A 17,107-nucleotide genomic window follows, 5' to 3' on the forward strand; every position below is an offset into this window, starting at 1 on the left:
AGGTCATTCATTTATTTGTTACTCCATGTATATGTCCTTCTCTTACATCTCTAGATTGTGAGCTCATTGTGGGCACAAATGTGTCTGTTGTTATATTGTACTCTCCCAAGCACTTTGTACAGTGCTTTGCCCACAGTAAGTGCTCAATAAATATGACTGAATGAATTAATACTTCCTTGTCTTTAAGGCAGGGACTGTGGCACACATTTTACCTGGTTTCTTATAAAATTTTTAATAGCACCTGTTTGGCTATTTGTCAGCTATTTCTTTCTTTACCTATCCCTTTCAGCTTTTTCCTTAGAAACATATTTTAATCTTCAAGTTCCTTCTATAAAAGTTCATATCCAGATTCACTTTTTCCTTTGGAATACTGAATTTAATCAAATTGTGATCAGCATTCATTCATTCAATCGTATTTATTGAGCACTTACTGTGTGCAGAGCACAGTACTAAGCTCTTGGAAAGTACAATTCAGCAATAAAGAGAGACAATCCCTGCCCACACTGGGCTTTCACTCTAGAAGGGGGTAGACAGACATCAAAACAAGTAAACAGGCATCAATATAAATAAACAATTACAGATAGATGCACAACAAAACAAGTAAACAGGTATCAATATAAATCAATAGCATCATCCAACTTTTCGTACCATGTCCTGTCTACTACTCAACAATTCAATCCAATGTATTATCTTTCCTCATGTGCTTTAGGACTAGTTATATCAAAAATGCATCATTTTGTCAATCCCTAAACTTTACGAATCTACAGTCACCTTTACACTAGACTTAAAATAACCATTGGCTTTAAAGCACTCAATCATCGCACCCCATCCTACCTTAGTTCACTGATCTACTTCAGCCCAGCCCACACACTCCACTCCTCTACTGCCAGTTACTTACGTGCCCCAATCTCATCTTGCTACCAACACCTTCCCCGCATCCTCCCCCAGTCTGGAATTCCCTCCTCCTCCATATAAACCAGACCACCACCCTCTCTACCTTCAAAGCAGTATTATGTTCACATCTCCTCCGAGAAGCCTTCCCCGACTACGCCCTCTCTTTCCCAGCTCGTTCTCCCTTCTGCATCATCTGTGTACTCGGATCTGTGACCTTTGGACATTTGATATTCACCCCACCCCCAAGCCCACAGAACTTTTGCAGATCTGCAAATATGGCATATCATTTCATCTTCAACTGGCACCAAAACAATGACTTACCTGCATAAGCAAATTTATAAGTTTACCCATTGATATTCAGGACTCTAAAAGACAGTTCAGATGGCACAGCTTAGATAAATTAACTCAGAAATACCCAAACCCCACCCCCAGGGACTTCTTGAAGGGAAAAAAAAATCTTTATGCTTTTTCCAGATTCATTTTAGGCAAGAAGACCTCAGAAAATTGAATTTGAAAGTTGACAGCTATATTTGCTCTTTTCTATTCCTGGTAAAACTATGAATAATAATAAATATGGCCAAATACACTTGTTCAATCTGAACAATGCCAACAAAATGTTAGACAAGCCTACTTCTGAACTTCTCGGACAAGACCATGACCAAATAATGCTCTCTGAAGACAAAATAAGAGAAAACAATTTTCTTCCCAAAATTTCAATAGTTAGATGCTTTGGTCCAGAAATAAGAATCTTAATTTCTCACTACTCTACTCCATATTAGTGTAGGATCAAGTCTTAGAGCAACAAACTATATCTAGAATAATTAGAGATTGTATTGGAGCATCGTTTTTCTGCCTTGTTATGTGAAGCTGGGCTTGGAAATTTCTTTTCCTCTTCCTACTAAAAAAACCCCACTTTCAATTATAGACTCTTTTGTCATGGAAAAAGAAGGTTAGTGGAACTTTCCATTAACCAACTCTTCCCTGCCCGCTGATCAAAATCCATTACTCATCTACGTTTCAAGGTCTGCCACCTGATTTAGCCACCTTCTTTACCTTTGCTTTCATTTCTTATGAACACATTTCTCATCAATCAACATTATTGCCATCCCCCAACTTTTCAAGATCACTTTTTTGCCCTCATTGAAAATTCAATCCAAATTACCCTGTTCGGATATCACAATTCCTTCAACCAAGCAACTATGTAGTTGGAAAGTAGACAGTGTTGTTCAGGCACTGTCCTGGATCTTGGAAAATTGCATGACAGACTTTGTGGAAAGGTCTTTTGGAGGAAAACAGTACCGCCCAAATCCACTACATAATGCCCCTTGCCATATTTAGTCAAGATATATCCAGGATGCTTTTAGAATATACAACATAACTAATAATACATTTATGGCATTGGTAAGGCGCTTACGAAGTCGCTCAGGCCACTGTAACTTAAGTGCTGAATATCTGTCCTTTCACACTAATGTCATTTCATTAATCACTCTTCAATAGTATTTACTGAGCGCTTACTATGTGAAGAGCACCTGTACTAAGCACTTGGAATGGACAAATCGGTAACAGATAGAGACAGTCCTGCCCTTTGACGGGCTTACGGTCTAATTCGGCGGAGGCAGACAGACAAGAACAATGGCCAATAAATAGAGTCAAGGGGAAAAACATCTCATTATTGAGCACTTATTATGTGCCAAGCACTGTACGAAGCACTTGAGAAAGAACAAAACGGTAGAGTTCACAGGTCACCTCCGCCCAAAAAGAGCTCACAGTTATGATGGGGAAAGACATTAAAATTAATTATCGATAGGAGAATGGGAGAACATGTGTGTATGGGTTAAAAGTTTTACTTCTCTTCCATCCAAATTATATCTCTTGAACTACCACCCCAGCACTTCTGAACTCAAGCCACCCACTGCACTCATTCATTCATTCCATCGAATTTTTATTTAAGTGCTTACTGTGTGCAAAATATTGTACCAAGCATTTCAGGAGGAATAATACAGTAAACGGTGACGATCCCCGCCCACAATGATACTCATAGTCTCGGGGGTGTGGGGGGGAGACAGGCATCAATACAAATACATAGAATTACAGATATTTACATAAGTTGCTTGGTGGGTCTGGGGTGGGGGAAGAGTAAAGGGAGCAAGTCAGGGAAACACAGAAGGGGGTGGGAGATGAGGAAAACAGGGGCTTAGTCTGGAAAGGCCTCTCGGAGGAGATGTGCCTTCAATAAGGCTTTGGAAACGGGGGAGAGTAACTGTCTGTCAGGATTTGAGAAGGGAGGGCGTTCCGGGCCAGAGGCAGGACGTGGCCCGTGGCGGCGGTGAGACGGAGAGATCGAAGCATAGTGACAGGTTAGCACTACAGGAGCGAAGTATTCAGGCTGGTTGTAGAAGAGAGAAATGAGGTGAGGTAGGAGGGGAAAGATGATGGACTGCTTTAAAGCCAATGGTAAGGATTTTTGTTGATACGGAGACGGACAGGCAACCACTGGAGATTTTGAGGAGTGGGGTGACATATCCTGAACGTTTTTGTGGAAAGATGAACCAGGCAGCGGCATGACGTATGGACTGGAGTGGCGAGAGACAGGAGGTTGGGAGGTCAGCAAGGAGGCTGACGCAGTAACCAAGATACTTATCTGCTCTAAACTGCTTCCTCTTACTCTGTTAAACTCCACATCCCAGTGTTAGCCTCTAAAGCTTGCATTCCAGCTACATCATATCTACTCTGTTCTGTGCAATGCCTCGCCAACCAGGATTCAAAGTGCATTATCTCAGCTACATTTCAGCGACACGGTGATGGGGTGGATTTTACTGCACTCAGGACTGCAATTTTACAGCCGGGACTTGTTTCGAATCAAAGATGTGAATATATTTCACCAACAAAACATGGCTAAAGTCCTGTGGGAGATATTGAATCTTAGGTATTACCACTTAGGGATGTAATATATATATACAAGCAATGCACGTGCCATTAGAATATATTATATATTCTATAATATATATCTAAATGGCACGTGCATTGCTTGTTCATTTGATAAAGTCACATCAATTGCATTTAATTGAGAGTCAATCAATGCAATGTATTTATTGAGTTCCTTACTGTGTGCAGAGCACTGTACTAAGTGCTTGGAGAGTACATATAAAAGAGATGGTAGCACACTTCCTGTACATCATCAATTTACATACTCTAGTTAATACTTTCTCCAATTTTTTTCTTTCTCTTCTCATATTTTTAATTATTGTGTGATTGCCTTTCCACTACACTGAAAGCCCCTTGAAGGGCAGAGATCATTATCTTTTCATCTACTGTCTTCACCCATGGGCTTAATATAGTGCTCTGTCCATTTAACTGAAAAAATGATGCTACTCAGAGTAAGACTTCAGCAGTGTGAGGGTTTGACTGATAAACAATGAATAGTTAGCAAGCCTTCCAATTGCAAGTTCATGTAAAGATTGTCTTTGGCATCATAATAATGTTGGTATTTGTTAAGCGCTTACTGTGTGCAGAGCGATGTTCTAAGCGCTGGGGGAGATATACAGGGTAATCAGGTTGTCCCACGTGGGGCTCACAGTCTTCATCCCCATTTTACAGATGAGGAAACTGAGGCACAGAGAAGTAAAGTGACTTGCCCACAGTCACACAGCTGACAAGTGGCAGAGCATCACTGTTCTATTACCAACAGTGCCTTGTGTTGGTTTTGCTTTTCCCTCTGAAGGCTCTGAATCAAGAGTTACCTCACTCCTGCTTGACTGTTGGATACCCAAATGACCTATCTTTGGCTGTCTTTCTACATTCTGCTGCTATGACATATCAATTGAGACTTTACTTAGTTGGGAATTTTGTTCCCTATCTCTTCTACAATTATTCTATTTCTGTTTACCAAAGAGCATTTGCTTGAGTATCCTTCTGTTGCTCGTTCTCCTGTCACAAATCCTGCCTAACACGCAAGGTGGCAAGGATTGCTTTGATGCTAGTGGTCTGATTACTCTAGAATTGTATTTTTGGCGATCCTGTCTTAATAATAATAATAATGTTGATATTTAAGCACTTACTATGTGCAGAGCACTGTTCTGGGGTAGATACAGGGGAATCAGGTTGTCCCACGTGAGGCTCACAGTCTTAATCCCCATTTTACAGATGAGGGAACTGAGGCACAGAGAAGTGAAGTGCCTTGCCCACAGTCACACAGCTGACAAGTGGCAGAGCCAGGATTTGAACCCATGACCTCTGACTCCCAGGCCCGTGCTCTTTCCACTGAGCCACGCTGCTTCCCCAAGTCTTGCCCCTTGATGTTAAACACTGTACGTGAGAAGCAGTGTGGCCTAATGGAAAGAGCACGGGCCTGGGAGTCGGAGGATCTGGGTCCTAATACCAACTCTGTTATGTTTCTGCTATGTGACCTTGGGCAAGTGTCTTGACTTCTCAGTACCTCAACTACCTCTTCTGTAAAATGGGGATTAAATCCTATTCCCTCCTAGGTAAACTGTGAGCTCCGTGTGAGAGATAGGGATTATGTCCAGCCCGATTAACTTGTACCCAGTGCTTACAACAGTGTTTGGCTCATACTAAACACTTAATAACTCCTATAGTTATTAAAATCCCTACCTAAGGGACCTTAGTGGAACTGCTATAGAAGTCAAATTTTGCTTTATTAGTAGGTCCAGGTCTCAGTGCCCTAAAAAAGATGATGAATCAATCAGTTTATTGAGCCTTACTGTGTGCGAAGCACTGTACTAAGCACTTGGGAGAATACAATAGAACATAGTTGGTAGACATGTTCCCTGCCCGCTTTAAGCTTGCAATCTAGAGGGTGATATCAGAGATGGTACTCCCTGGTGTCATATCATCTTTACACTTCCTGAGGACTCACTGGCTTTAATAAGGTTTTCTCTACCTCCCTGCCTATCCTGTATCACTAAATGTGTTGCTCAAAATCATGCAATGAAGCTCTGTATTTTGATTTATTTCATGAAACAAATCATCTCATCTCCCCATCCCATTTTCCCTTCTTACTGCGTCACCCAGGCACTTGAGTCCACACACTTCGGAAATCACCCCCCTCTCCACCCCTCACGTAATTTATTATATCTACCCGTCTGCTCAGTCGCTTCACTAGATTGTCAGTTCTCTAGGGTCAGGGAGCATACACCCTCTCCCCAATGTTTAGTACAGTGCCCTGCACATAGTAAGAGCTCAATAAATACCACTGATTGATCAATACAAATACTCTTCCATTTCCACACTGGGTGACTCCTAGATTTTGTGGGATAGCCCACTTTAAAAAAAAAAAAAAAGAACACACAAGAACAGCTCTTCTAGTCCTTCTCCATGTACAGGGAGTGGAATGTTCCCCAAAGAGGCTTGGGCAGTGACACTGGAGGAAGCAAAATTGACATAATTCTAACAGGTGCAGCCTTGAGAAGCCATCAATTCTGCTCCTCTCTGATACAGACTAGGTCTGAATCTCGTCTCTACCTCACTGGAGGTCTTCCACCTGCTGAAAAAACTCATAGTCAAGTTGTCTATAGTTTTTAAATCCACAGAGACTGGTTTAATTTACACAGTAATGAGTCTTTATCGTACCAGTTTGCCTCAAGGCCAGTACTTCCCGGATGGAAAGAACAGCTTTCAAAGCACGGGCAGTGAAGGAAATGAGCCCGGCTGCCTGACTTAGAACCCTGACCCAGTTGAAGACAGTATGAGGCAAATGTCTTCATCCAATTTCAATTTTAAAAACCTGAAAACATACAAATTAAAACGTTGGTATAAAAATGCAGATAACCCAGAAAAAACCCCGCCTTTTGGTTCTTAACACACAAATTGCTTTTACTGCTCTTTTTTTTATTAGCTAATAGTACTCCTCAACAAGATAAAAACTTGGCTTTTAATGGAACTCTATTCAGGCATGCAATTCATACATTGTGATCCTTCAGTATGTTAGCTCGAATGACAAACAGCCCCTTGAGATGCTTAGAAAGGGATGGACAACAAACTGCCTTTGTCCAAACATCAATTTTCCAGACATGATTTTAAATCATCCCCAGTTTATTTCCCTTTGCTATCTACCAAGTGGCCTGTTTAACAGAAAATCACAGTGGCATGCCGCTTAGTCTTACTGCTGAGCCATGGATTCAAACTGCATTATCGCAGCTACATTTCAGTGACATGGGGATGGGGTGGATTTTACTGCACTCAAGACTGCAATTTTATTAGCAGGGACTTGCTTCGAATCAAAGATGTGATATATTTCACCAACAAAACATGGCTAAAGTCCTGTGGGAGATATGTGATTACTGCCCATGAAGAGGTTTACTCTTAGGAACTGCCTCTTAGGGATGTAATATATATATTTTAAATGGCACGTGCATTGCTTGTTTACTCGATAAAAAAATTGCTTGTCATGCCAAAGCCAAAATGTACAAACAGAAAAATCTAATCACCTTCTCATTCCCAAAGTATAATGCATTGCTTTAAATGTTTCTCAGGAATATAAAATTCACATTGGCAAGAAAATATATACCCGCTCAGCCAAACTTTAAATTATCAATTAATCAATCAATGTCATTGGGGAGTGGGGGAGATATACACATAAGTTATAAGACTGCTATATCTGACCATATAACATGTTTAAAATCTGGGTTTGACCCAGCTATGCACTGTGGAAAAGTGCACTCCACCTTAAGTGAATTCCCAATTAAAGAATGCTCACAGAATCCTTAATAATGTTGGTATTTGTTAAGCGCTTACTATGTGCAGAGCACTGTTCTAAGCACTGGGGTAGACACAGGGGAATCAGGTAGTTCCACGTGGGGCTCACAGTCTTAATCCCCATTTTACAGACGAGGTAACTGAGGCACAGAGAAGTTAAGTGACTTGCCCACAGTCACACAGCTGACAAGTGGCAGAGCCGGGATTCGAACCCATGACCTCTGACTCCAAAACCCGTGCTCTTTCCACTGAGCCACGAAGTCAGGTAGAGCACCTTGTCATGGTAGGTGTAAGCATATGGAATTTGTTACTACTGGATGTTGAATGGGCCGAAACTATCAAGAGAGGTTTGGATGCATTCGTGGTCCATAATGGGTTATTAGAGAGAAAACTCTGACTATGTGCAGAGCACTGTATTAAGTCCTTGGGAAAAAACAGTTCGAGGGAATTGGAGGACACAATCCCTGCCCACAGGGCGCTTACAGTCTTCATTCATTCATTCATTCATTCAATCATACTTATTGACCGCTTTCTGTGTGCAGAGTACTGTACTAAGCGCTTAAATCTATAGTTGGTTCCACTTGGAAAACCACCTGCAGCATTCAATTTAAAATCAATTCTGCAAATAATTTCTTTTCCACAGTTACATGGTAGCCCGTTATAGAATTCGGGCTAAAAATGTTTACTAAATTTAGGGAGGATTTAAAAAATATATGAAAACAGAGCAAGGTTTCATTTCTGGACAGAAGGCCAAACATTTCTCATTGTAGACTGTAAGCCCATCAATGGGCAGGGACTGTCTCTATTTGTTGCCGATTTGAACATTCCAAGCGCTTAGTCCAGTGCTCTGCACATAGTAAGCGCTCAATAAATACTATTGAATGAATGAATGAATATTGAGAGTTCAGGAACAAGGTGGGTAAGGGAGACTGGTGGAAAAATTGATCATAAGTCTGCTCTCACACCTTTAAACCCCAAACCATGATGCTCCTTGTGCACAGAACTATACAACTCCCGCTAGGTTGACTGAAACTTTAGAATAACTAAAAGGGGCTGGGAAGGGGGGGGCGAGGGGTTATAGACATAAGTTAAGACTGCTATGATATCTGACCATATTACATGTTTAAAATCTGGGTATGACCCAGCCATGCACTGTGGAAAAGTGCACTCCACCTTAAATGAATTTCTGATTAAAGAGTGCTCACAGAATCCTTAATATAAATCAGGTAGAGCACCCTGTCATGGTAGGTGGTAGGCATTTGTTACTGCTGGATGTTGAATGGGCAGAAACTATCAAGAGAGGTTTGGATGCATTCGCGGTCCATAATGGGTTATTAGAGAGAAAACTCTGATTTAGAGAAAGCAGCAGCATGGCCGTGGAAAGAGGACAAGATTGGGAGTCAGAGGATCTGGGTTCTAATTTCGGCTCCAGCACATGCGTGCTGTGAGATCTTGGGAAGTCACTTAACTTCTCCGTGCCTCAGTTACTTAATCTTTAAAATGGGGATTAAGACCGTGAGCCCTTCGTGGAACAGGGATGGGGTCCAACCTTGTTAACTTTTATCTAACCTAGTGCTCAGTACAATGCCTGGCACATAGTAAACACTTAATTACCAAAAAAAAACACTAAAAAAAACCCCCCAAAAAAACAAAAAAATGAAAAATCTGGGAGTGTTGGATGGGCTATTTCTAACCTTTAAATTACCTCACAGAAGGTAGTGGTAGTAGAAATAAGAGAAGCATTTAGTGAGCGCTTACTTGCTGTGGTGTACTGTACTAGTAAAGAATAATTAAGAGACATCCCCTCTGAGGAAGACAAACTAAAATATTTTCAACTATAGACCTCAAAAAAAAACACCCCAATAAATTGAGTGGATATCTTCCCATGAGAACTGTGCTGGATACACAAGGCTCTATAACTAGGAATGAATCCAAGTCCCTTCTCCTTTTCCTGAGGGCCCTAGATATCTAGCTTAGCCATTGAATAGGACTGTTCGGTTTTGTTTGGAATTGAACAACTTCAGGTATTACAAAGTGTTTTGTTCATTTGTACTGATTTTTTGTAATTCAGAAAGGAGACTGATATTGAGCCCTGGTATTGGAACCGTAGGGGGAGAGAAGACTCCTGAAGCTCACATTCTATTTCAGAAAGTGGAAACCATGCATTCCTTCCTCTACCATGGCTAAGCTAGAGCGAGAGGATGAACTTTGGGGGCTGGAAAATGCGTAAAAATGTAAAAGTGTAAAAATGTTTTAAATGAGTTTCTGCTACCATGAAAACCCCAATTTCAGGAGAACTCCTTTACCCTGACACTTTGACAGCAATAATGAAGCCCTCCAAACAAAGAAAATATCAAAAGCACACCAAGGGTCACCAAGCTACCAAAGAATGAGCACACCAAGGGTCACCAAGCTACCAAAGAATGACACTTTGGGGTCCAAAAGGTAAATCTCACAAAAATGTGGGACAGAGGAAAGTCCATTTTAAAGATGTATTTTTATTTTCAGTTTTCGACTACATCTTTTCATCCCCGTTATGAAATACTAAAACGGTTCTTGCACATCGCGCTCAATTACTCAAGATGAATTGGGATTGATGTCTTTCTCCTGACACAAAGAGAAAAGAGTCCTGACGCTTAACCAGGCATCTTTTGAAACAAAACACAGTGAGGAGCGGAAAAAAGAGGATGATGCGACAGAGAAAAAAAGGCTTTTATACAGGTCGGCATTCAGTGAGCTGCTGCAATAATGAAACTCATTTACTCAGCTATTCAAGGACATTTAGTGCCTGCTATTTTGTCTCATTTTCTCAAGCTGCTATAAAATGTTTGTGACAGTTCGAATGTGAGTTCTAGTCCCCTTGTGTCTCTGTGCCCATGTAACATATTATTCTAATTCCCCTCTCTAACCTGAGCTGACGGAGACGGGTTGGGTTCAGCAAATCCTGGAGGATTCCGTACCCGGGGAGCGAGAAGGGACAGGAAAACATACAATGACAATAACTTTCTGAATCAGACAAGGATAATAATTATACATTTCTTCCCTCAGCAAATGTTAGAGATATTTGGCTTTATACACTAAGGGCTGTTCGTTATGGATAGGGAACATATCTGCTAATTCTGTTGTACTGAACTTTTCCAAGCACCTGGTAAAGTGTTCTGCAAATAATAAGCACTAAATAAATACCACTGATTGATAGGATGCTGTCAATCATTTGAAAATTAGAAAAGAAAATTTAATTGGAATACTGAAGAATTACTACTACTACTAATACTAAAGTAGTAAACGCTCCAAATATTTGAGAAGGAGTGGAACGGTGACTAGATAACCAAAAATCTTTCCACTCTGCTGTTTAATTTGGAAACTATGCAAGGGGGAGAATGCCAGTCAATTGGTCTCACTTTCGAGAGCCCACAACTTTTTAATATTTGATTTTTGAACATGGCAGAAAACTAGAAATAACACCTCCAAATTAATCCTTAAAAAGAAATAAACTATCTTTGCATATTTCACTTATAAGTTTTCAAGAAAAGGTACACTAAATGGTTTTTACACTGCACATTAAGCAAGAATTCAATGGCAACATCCAGTAGCCCTTTCAAAAATACCTGGAAAAAGATCATAACATCATATTATATGAATAGTGTTCAAAATACCACTGCTCATTATAAAAATGGTGAGATTTGTTAAGCCCTTACTATGTGCAAAGCACTGTTCTAAGTGCTGGGTGATACAAGGTGATCAGGTTGTCCCAAGTGGGGCTCACAGTTTTAATCCCCATTTTACAGATGAGGTAACTGAGCCACAGAGAAGTTATCTACCCTTCATTATTGAAGAGCTATAATATATAATATGTATATCTTCTATTTAGTTGCCATTGTTTTTACGAGATGTTCTTCCCCTTGACTCTATTTATTGCCATTGTTCTTGTCTGTCCGTCTCCCCCGATTAGACCGTAAGCCCGTCAAACGGCAGGGACTGTCTCTATCTGTTGCCGACTTATTCATTCCAAGCGCTTAGTACAGTGCTCTGCACATAGTAAGCGCTCAATAAATACTATTGAATGAATGAATGAATGAATATCTTTATGGTGTCAGTGAAAAGACTGTAGAAAAGCTGAGTATGTGCAGAGAAAAAAAATAATTCCATAACATTTTAAATTGAGGAATATATTAATTAACTATACAAGGTATCGAGATTCACAGGAATAAGCAAAATAAACTAGCCAAAGATCAGCCAATCGAGGGGAAAAGGGAATGAGGGAGACAGAATCGGTTGAAAGAGAACAGGTTATTCATTCACTCATTCATTCAATCGCATTTATTGAGTGCTTACTGTGTGCAGAGCACTGTACTAAGCGTTATTAGGCAGACTGGAGCTGCCGATCTGGCAGGGAAGCCAAACACAAAGAATTTTACTGCCTCTGAAACCCCCAAGCCCTGGCTTCTTCTGCCACAGAGAAAGATCGGTTGGGTGGGTTAGGGTTAAACTCAGGTGTAGCGCATTGTGTGATGGAAGAGGGTCGGGAGCATGAGGGAGAAAGTTGAGGCTCTCCGCTACCTCGGCCTTCTGCTGCTCAGTCTCCCTTAATAATAAAAATAGTAGTAGTAATCATCATGGCATTTGTTAGGCACTTACTATGTGCCGGGAACAGTACTAAGTGCTGGGGTGGATACAAGAAAATTGGGTTGGACACAGTCCCAGGGCTCACAGTCTCAATCTTCATTTTACAGATGAGATAACTGAGGCACAGAAGTGAAGTGACTTGCCCAAGGTCACACAGCAGACAGGTGGTGGAGCTGGGATTGGAACCCATGGCCTGACTTCCAGAACAGTGCTACCCCGTGCTGCTTCTCATCCCTACATTCTGTCCCAGACTGTCCTCTAGACTGTAAGTTTGCTGTGGGCAGGGTATGAGATCTACCAACCCTGTTAGACTGTACTTTCCTAAGCGCTTAGTACAGTACTCTGCGCACAGTAAATACGACCGACTGAGTGACTGACTGGTCCTCCAACTCCGCAGTCTCTGAAGTCAGGGAGAGCTGGGCATGGAAAAGGCTAAAATGAAGGAAGTGGAAGCAGCAGCAAAACTCACACGTTGGAGCTATAGAATAAAAACTAAATCTTAGGGTCTAGATAGATAAGATGAGTATGGGGAATCCAGGGAGGTGGCAGGTGAGTATGACACATGGAAAGGAAGCGGGAAAGCCTAAAAGTCATGATACCCCTAGAAAGGGAGTAGAGGTTAAGAATGAGGTTTCCTTCAAAACTTCTGAGGGTCCCAGAGCAGAGAATTTCACTCCTCTGATGGGTAACTGGATTTCCGTAGTCTAAAGATTTTGTTGTGTGGCAGAGAGTGAATACTGAAGATATTTTAGCAGAAGGGAAGGAATTGGTTCACTCTAATCAGCAACGGGCAGCTGAGAAGAGATGTCGATCACTGGGGTTTCATGCATGGAGTGAGCTGTGTGATGATTAATGTGTGTGTAATGGGTGTGTATGAAGGATGCTGTATATTGTAAATGTTGTCTTTCTAGAGAGCAAAAAACAGTTTACTGGTTTTCTTCTAAAGCGGTCTAAGTTTGGTAAAATTATCATTTATGTGAAGGAAAAACTCTGCCGATAGTAAAACATTATAAAACTTAAATTGTTCAAAAGTAATCACTGTTACTGTTAAGGCAGGTATCTTCCAAGGGCATCAAGATATTTTTAAAAGTAATACCCGAGGGCAATTGTTCTTCCCCCTTTTTAAAGGCACAAAGAGGGTTAATGACTTGCCAGAGGGCAATTTCTCAATTACACAACTATTCATTAGTCCACAATCTCCAGTAGGCTCAGCTTTCCCCAAGCCTGGAAAATGACAGCTTTCAAAAATTCACACATGTCAAAAGCAATGCATATAATTTTGTGAATCTCCATACCTCCAATTCTGTTTGACCTGATACAAGTGTGTGTTGACTACAGAACAGTCTAGACGGTACAGACAAAAGCCAAATAGAGTAGAGCTTTACTAAGTTATGCTATTTTAAGCACAAATTTTATAGATTTTCTGAATTCTTGCCAATTGAACTCAAAATAATTAGACCCTTAAAAATATCCCTTTCCAGAATAATGACTCCATACTCTATACTATCAGCTGACCTTCCAGTTTGCACATCTCTGGTGGATGATGTTTTAAACAACAGCTGGACTACCAACAGGAAATAGGGTAATAAATTATGGACTCATAGTTCAATTTGTAAAAACTAACCATGTAATGCAAAGGGGTAAATGTGATCAAACTCAGCATATTCTCTCTAGGTAGAAAATTTACAGTACCCAAATGACTAACTTTAAATAAAATGCCATCTTTCGCACAATGGAAATCTGCTAATAGGTTAGTGTTTTATTTGCCGGGTCATAACTCTGAGAACAGCTGTGAGAAATGTTTGCAGAATTATTAAGGCAGGTGAGCTTTTTTCCACTTTTGCAAAATGGAAGCTTTATGGAAAAATGATCCTGAAAAACGAGAACCCTACTCGACTAAATATTAAACATTGGCATGTCGTGTTTCATTCTATTCAGATTTCGCTTTTCCATTAGCCAAGTTAATAATAACCATCTCTGGCTTGAATTAAAGAAAGATACCTCATAAAAGCAGTTTTTTGTGGAGAGAAAACAGGTCAGCATAAATAGGGTCAGAAATCTAAGAAAAGTACTATTTAAATAGACAGCTATATTCAAATGAAGAGTCATAAGAGAGAATAATGGAAGCAAGATATATTTAATAAAAGTCAGAATGAATGTAACCTAAAAAGAATATGTCAAATAAAGCAATGGCATATTTCCCAATAGGCCATTAGGTTTCAGTTTTGAGTTGCAAACAGGAAGGTGAGAGAAGCAGCAGAGAAACAGCACGGCTTAGTGGAAAAGAGCATGGGCTTAGGAGTTAGAAGTCGTGGGTTCTAATCCTGCCCCCGCCACATGTCAGCTGTGTGACTTTGGGCAAGTCACTTCACTTCTCTGTGCCTCAGTTACCTCATCTCTAAAATGGGGATTAAGACTTTGAGCCCCACATCGTACAACCTTATCACCTTCTATCGCCGTCTCAGGATCGCACCTGGAGAGTTTCAGTACTCTACCAGGCTCGGCTATGAGATGGAGAGTCAAGCAGAGGCCTAGCCATTCCATTCCTAGCTTGGGCAGTGGCTAGCGAGAGGAAGGCAATCTGCTACAAGTCAAAACTCACCTGTTCCGGGCATCAGCCGCACGGGAGAGAGTCGAGGGCGGAGACTCAAATTTACTGTGTGGAAGAAGGCAATGGTAAATCACATCTATATTTTTACCGAGAAAACTCTATGGATACACTACCAGAATGATTGAAGATGGAGGTGAGACATTCTGGGAGAGATGTGTCCATGGAGTCGCTATGGATTAGAAATGAATCGACAGCATGAGACAAGACAATTATACCGTGTGCGGCTTTATGAACTATCACAAATAACTAACTCCCCTCAGGCAGGGGCAACTGAGAACATCAAAGAGACTCAAAGGTCTGTTGCTTTGGATGGGAGATACTTTTAATGGTATTTGTTAAGCACTTCCTATGTGCCAGCTCCTGTACTAAGTGCTGGAGTAAGTGCTCTTCCCATCCCTTCCACAGCACTTATGTATATATGTATTTACCGATAATTCTATTCATTTATATTGATGCCTGTTTATTTCTTTTGACGTCTGTCTCCCCCACTGTAGACCGTAAGCCCAGTGTGGGTGGGGATTGTCTCTCTTTATTGCTGAATTGTACTTTCTAAGCACTTAGTACAGTGCTCTGCATACTCAATAAATACGACTGAATGAATGAATGAAATAATAGGACAGAGACAGTGCCTGTCCCACGTGAGCCTCACAGTCTAAATTGGAGGGAGGATTTTATCCCCATTTTACAGATAGGTAACTGAGGCACAGAAGATAAATGACATGCCCAAGGTCGCACAGTAGACAAGTGTTGGAGCTGGGAGTAGAACCCAGATCTTCTAACTCCCAAGCCCGTGCTCTTTTCACTAAGCCACATTGTTTCAGTAAAAAGTTTGATTGGGAAGATGCTCAAACAGTGCTTCAAGTTGCTGAAGCTATTAAAGCAGGTATATGGAATTCACTGCTACTATAACAAATGTGGACAAACTCATTTACAAAACACTGGGAAAAAAAGCATAAAATGATTCTAGGTTGTCATTCAAACTCAGTGGAGAAGAGGTTTTCATTTCATCTAATTCTCCCCAATAGGCAATTCACCCCACTTGGAGCTGCAGAGAGGACAGCAGATTTCCGACGCTGCATCCTTGATGTAAAGAGTAAAATGATTTTGTGGTTCCTTCAATCGGAGAAATTCTGTCTGGGTCTCAGCAATCTCTGATCACCTGCTCACCCCTATCGGTGGGGGCACTCGGAGTCAGGGTTGAGACAGAGCCCGCTGTTGTTTTGGGATATTTGGGACTACAGGGATTTGAGGTTTATTCCCCCCACCTTACTTGAGAACTAGTCCTTGATCAAGGCGTGTGTCCATTCAGCCAACCGAAGCATCGTGATTAGTATTTTATGGATGGACACATATGAAAATAGAAAAGCGATATTATATGTCTGGATTTAACCAACTTAAACCCTGTCCCATATAATGTTCTCAAACCCAGTTTGAAGACAGAGCCGGGGCCTTAATACCATTACCCGGAAGCATCGTAGCTGAGGAAATGACAGGGGAAGAGGAGTCATACACCAAGAATACGAGATCATGCCAAATGCTATTCATTTTTAGAAATGCATTATATACATCTAAATTTTTTATCACTATAATGTAACTTTCCCATACACTGTAATTTTCAAAATCCACTTGTTTTTCTTGTCGCTCAGTTTTTTTTGTTTCCTATTCCAGAGAAATAGCAAAAATTCCTTAACACTTGTTTCAAGGACAAATCTTGCTGTATGTTTAACTTGACGGCTTCCTAAATTTCCTTTACAATACAAAGATCAGATCGAATGTCTTGGATAATTACACTTGCACTTCAAAAATATTAATCAGTTAATAATAATACTGTTTTAATGCACAATACAATGGCCTACCTACTATCACAATTAGTTCCATATTTGTCTTTAGGGTTGAATTCAATAGTAAATTCAACTGATAGGACTGAATATAAGGGAACACTTTGTCACTGTGCAATTAGAATCCTGGAGATACCATTCCTAAGATTATTCAAAAACCAGGTACCTAGCAAGACAAACTGCAGATGTTATCAACAGGAAAAGGATTACAGTGGGAGTGGGACATTTTTACTCATCTCCTACCTAGATCGAAATATCCACTTCCACTGTGTCAGCTGAACAGGTGATCAAAGCTCTTGCAATTCCTTTCCCTGAAGATTGGGAAATTACCCTGAGAATTGCTCTACCCAGTTTAGGAATTGCTCTTCCTAAAGCTCAGATCCTGGTATAATTTCAAGACTAGACATCAGAGTGACCACGTTCC

General features: G+C 40.7%; 1 protein-coding gene and 1 non-coding gene across 15 annotated transcripts in view; one reads left to right on the forward strand and one right to left on the reverse strand.

The window, feature by feature from the left end:
- The window catches only part of ADARB1 (adenosine deaminase RNA specific B1), a 225,857-nt gene that overhangs the window by 95,126 nt on the left and 113,624 nt on the right, over positions 1-17,107 (reverse strand). The window lies entirely within an intron of this gene.
- Positions 14,690-14,826, forward strand: LOC114813397. The gene has a single exon (XR_003761119.1). It is a non-coding gene; the product is annotated as a small nucleolar RNA SNORA7 (small nucleolar RNA).

This window comes from Ornithorhynchus anatinus, chromosome 7 (genome assembly GCF_004115215.2).
Source record: "Ornithorhynchus anatinus isolate Pmale09 chromosome 7, mOrnAna1.pri.v4, whole genome shotgun sequence".
Taxonomy (NCBI): Eukaryota; Metazoa; Chordata; class Mammalia; order Monotremata; family Ornithorhynchidae; genus Ornithorhynchus; species Ornithorhynchus anatinus.